This window comes from Mastomys coucha, unplaced genomic scaffold (genome assembly GCF_008632895.1).
Source record: "Mastomys coucha isolate ucsf_1 unplaced genomic scaffold, UCSF_Mcou_1 pScaffold5, whole genome shotgun sequence".
In the NCBI taxonomy this organism is placed as follows: domain Eukaryota; kingdom Metazoa; phylum Chordata; class Mammalia; order Rodentia; family Muridae; genus Mastomys; species Mastomys coucha.
Genome location: NW_022196911.1, coordinates 53,022,127 through 53,026,676, shown reverse-complemented (window position 1 = coordinate 53,026,676; position 4,550 = coordinate 53,022,127).

Genomic DNA, 4,550 nt, shown 5'->3' with positions numbered 1-4,550 from the left:
CTCTGTGTAGCCCTGGCTGTTCTGGAACTCACTCTGTAGACCAGGCTGTTCTCGAACTCAGAAATCCACCTGCCTCTGCCTCCTTTTCATTTAATGTATATGAATACACTGTAGCCGTCTTCAGACACATCAGAAGAGGGCATCCAATCTCATTATCTCATTACAGGTGGTTGTGAGCCACCATGTAGTTGCTGGGCATTGAACTCAGGACCTCTGGAAGAGCAGTCAGTGCTCTTAACCGCTGAGCCATCTCTCTACCCAGTTTGCATTCTTTTGTTTACTTTTTTTTTTTTTTTTCTGAGACAGGGTCTCAGCCCAGGCTGCCCTTGGACTCTTGATTCTTCTGCCTCTGTTTCCCATGTATTGGGATCACAGGTATGCATTACCAACACAATTGTTATTAATTATAGATAATATTTATTATTACAAAGCTACATAGCAAGAGCCTGTCTCCAAACAAACTATTTTTTGGGGGAAAAGGGGGTTTCGAGACTGGGTTTCTTTGTGTATCCCTGGCTGTCCTGGAACTCACTCTGTAGACCAGGCTAGCCTCAAACTCAGAAATCCATCTGCCTCTGCCTGTGCCTCCCAAGTACTGGAATTAAAGATGTGCACCACCACTACCTGGCACAAACAAAATTTTTGCTGTATTACAAAGGCTATATTTTATAAAGTGGTTATTGCCTGATTTCATTGATTCTTCGCTTTTTTATTGTTTTTTGTAGAAATTTATACTTTAATGTTTAAACAATGATAAACTTTTGCCAGTTTTATGTTGTTAACTCATCTATTCCCCTTCTAAGCATCTTGCTGCTTTTTAAAAGACTTCTTTTATTGTTAGTTGTGTGTGTCTGTGTATGTGTGTGCACATGAGTTCAGGTGCCCTGAGAGGCCAGAAAGGGGCACCAGATCCTCTGCAGCTGGAGTTACAGGTGATTATGTACCATCTGACATGGGTGCTCAGAACTGAACCTAGGGCCTTTGGGACAGTGACTGCTAAAGTCTCTCTCCAGCTCCTGACTTGCTATGTTTTGTTTTGTTTGTTTGTTTGTTTCTGTTTGAGACAGGTGTTTCACTGTGTAGCCCTGGCTGGCCTGGTATTCACTATAGAGATCAGGCTGGCTTTGAACTCACAGAGATCTGCTTGCTTTCGCTGGGACTAAAGACATGTACCTGGTCCCTAAAATGCATTTTTATCTTTAAGTTCATGCAGCTTAACCTCCCACATAATATGCTGTTTTATTTAGCTGTAATAATCCTCGTGAAAAAGCACTGGCCGTTTACAGTTCATGGGTGCAGTTGTAAAGCTGAGGCTCAGTGTAGTTAAGCAGCTTGTCTGAGGTCACAGAGCCAGGGGATGCAGAGGTAGAAATACAGCCCATTCCTGAATTCCCCAGTCCACACGCTGAGGGTGTCCTGAGCCCCCCGCCAGCAACATGGTGAGGACCATCACCAACGTGGGACCACTCATCTCTGAGTCACACTTCAGCATAGGTTGGAGGGAGACCTCACCTCATTCATTCAGGGTTCCCTGTGCAGAGACTGGATGACCTGGATGTGAAGCCGGGGGTGGGGGGATGTTTTACACCCATACAAGAGACTTTCAGACCTAGTCTCCCACCTCCAAGGATGAACCCAGAACCCCACCCTTATCTGAGATAGCATCATTTGATACCAACCCTGTGTGCGCTGCATCTAAAGGTTCCTGTCCATGGCCCCCATTCTGAAATCTCTTCACAGTGTTCTCTCCCTAATTTCACAAGGTCAAGTACAAATCAAATATTGACTCTTGATAAGAGCTTGCAGACAAACTAAAACGCCACATGTCTTTACTTTTGGTTAACCTTGCATCAGCTCAGTGGTAGATTCCCACTGGCCAGAAATCACATTCTGGCTACTCCTGTAGGGCAGCAGTTGCTGTGGAAAGTCAAGCAACAGCTCGTTATGTGAGAAGTACCAGTTGGCAGGGAAGATGTTCAAAACAAGGTGCAACAGAAGAAAACTGCAAAGGGAAACCTGGACTCCTTTCCCAGGTTGGGGAATGGAGCCTCAGAGAGCTGGATGACTCAGTGCACTCAGCAGGTAGAGGCAGCATCCTGGCTTTTTGCCCAGAGACAAGGATCACCCTACCAAACCCTGTGGGGTCCCGAGGCTCACAAGGGGTCTGGGGTCTGGACTCACCAGGACTGCTGAAGTGGGTCAGGCCAGGGAAATGGCTTCTCCACGTCACCTGTGCACTCCTTCCCTGGGGCAGCTGCCAAGGCCACTCAGCTTTTCCTTCCTGGGAGGTGGCCAAGGCTCTGCATGAGAGCCTCCTGGGAAACCAGCTCTGGGTGAGGTGGGAGCTGCTTTCAGGAGTGACTGGGCCCTAGGGCTACGATGGAGTCACAGTGTGTGACTCCTGGATCCCACAGGTACCCCCTGGCATAGCTGGTGCTCACCAGCTGGCATACCTCTTTTGCTGCCAGCTGCCCCGTTGCCTTTAAGAGAACTGCCTCAGCTCATTGGCTGATGGGGCTCCTCCAGCTCTTCACCTGAGCAGGTGAGAGATGCCAGGCTGGGGCAGAGCCTGGACTCCAGAGAATAAACAACAGACTCTGCCCTCCCCACAGCATTCCTTCTTCACCTTCTAACCCCACAAGGGAACGACCTGTGGTAAGGAACTGGTAAAAGGCCACACAGTCGGGCATGATCATCTGTTTCTGTAATTCCAGCGGAGGGTCAGAAATCCAAGGTCACCTTCCTCACGGTCTTCTTCCTTATGTAATGAGTTTAAGGCTAGATTTGGCCAAATAATTCCTCTTAAGAAAACAAACAGAAAGCTGGCCAGGTAGCTCAGTGATAGAACATTTGCCCAACACATACAAAGCTTTGGATTTGATGTTATTTTCATGTAGCACTTGCAAGCAGAAGGAATACCACACACGAGTTCCTAGGCAACCTTGGCCTACACAGAGCATAACTCTGGCTCAAACACACACACCACACATACAGCACACAAACTCTATTTCACACACACAAGTGGTGCCCTCACACCACATACAGACAGCCCACATACACACAAACATCTACCTCCATACAAACACAGGCACCCTGTCCACACACCACATACAAACACATCTCACTTCACACACACACACACACACACTCACTTATATAAAACATGCCCCCCAATCACACTCATACACACACACACACACACACACACACACACACACACGCACACACACACACGCTTACTGCCCAAACATGAAGACCTGAGGTCAGAACCCCAGAACCCACATCAAAATCTAGACACCGTGGTATATGTGTCTAACCCAGCACAGGGGTGCAGAGACAGTCTGATCCCAGGGACTTGCTTGACTAGCTCAGCTCAACCAGCAAGCTCCAGATCCAGTTTTAGACCTGCTTCCATCAACAAGCCAGAGAAGTGGTTGAGGAGCTCCTGAGGATAGCCTTGAGCCCTGCGCTCATGCATGCACACTTCCCGAATGTGCATGCACCTCTGACAGACAAATACACAAATACAATGAAGTAAACACACAGTTGTAGGAGGTGAGGGGCGTTTCCGGTTTGCAGGACGGTAGGGATGAAGGCAAACAGTATAGGGCAGAATATGGATATTCAACTAATCCTCCTGCCTTGGGCTTCTGATATGATGACCCTGGACCATACCCTCTCCCTGACGGCTAGGCAAGTCACTTGGCAAGTCACTTCAGGGCTTCTCTATTGCTGGTCAAGCATTCTACCAGTGGATCTCTGCCTGGTCCTGGGTGGTTTGTGTGGTGGGGGTGGGGTGGGGGGTGTGTGTGGCTATGGTCATATAGACTAGGGCTCTGGGTTAGTGGTGCAAGTGAGCTCTGGGCTTCAACATCTCTCTCTAGCACAAAGATGGAGGGAAGGAGGCACTGCAGGAGGGAGTCCTGCACAAATCCAGTCACCTCTCAGAACCATTTCCCTATGCATAAACAGAGAAGTTGAGCCCAGCATGGTGGCACATGACTTTCATTCTAGCACTTGAGAGGCAGAGGCAGTCCTATCTCTGAATTCCAGGCCATCCTGGTCTACTTAGAGGATTTCAGAACAGTTAGGCCTACATAGTGAGATCCTAATTCAAAACACAAACAACAGGAAAGAGGGTAGGGGGATGGAGAATGGGCATGGGATTATACACTGGTCAAATCATAAACCCTGAGTTGGTAGCTTACATCTTTAATTTTAACACTTGGGAAATAGAGTTTGGCCAGCCAGGGCTACATAGTAAAATCCTGGGGAAAGGAGAGGAGAGGAGGGGAGTAGGGTGGGTTACAAGGTCAGCACTGGTGCATTCTAAGTTCTTCCTACTTTTGCTTTCAGAGATTTGTGCACTACCGGTGATGGCGTTCGGCTCACGGCGGGCGCGTCCACAGACACCAGACACAAACAGCTCTAAGTTTAGGAGGTTTAATTGGGAGGGGGAGTGAGGACTGCGGCGCGGGAAGAGAGAGGAAAGAGAGAAGAAAAAGAGAGAGAAAGATGGAGGAAAGTACCCATATATATATATGTCGTGA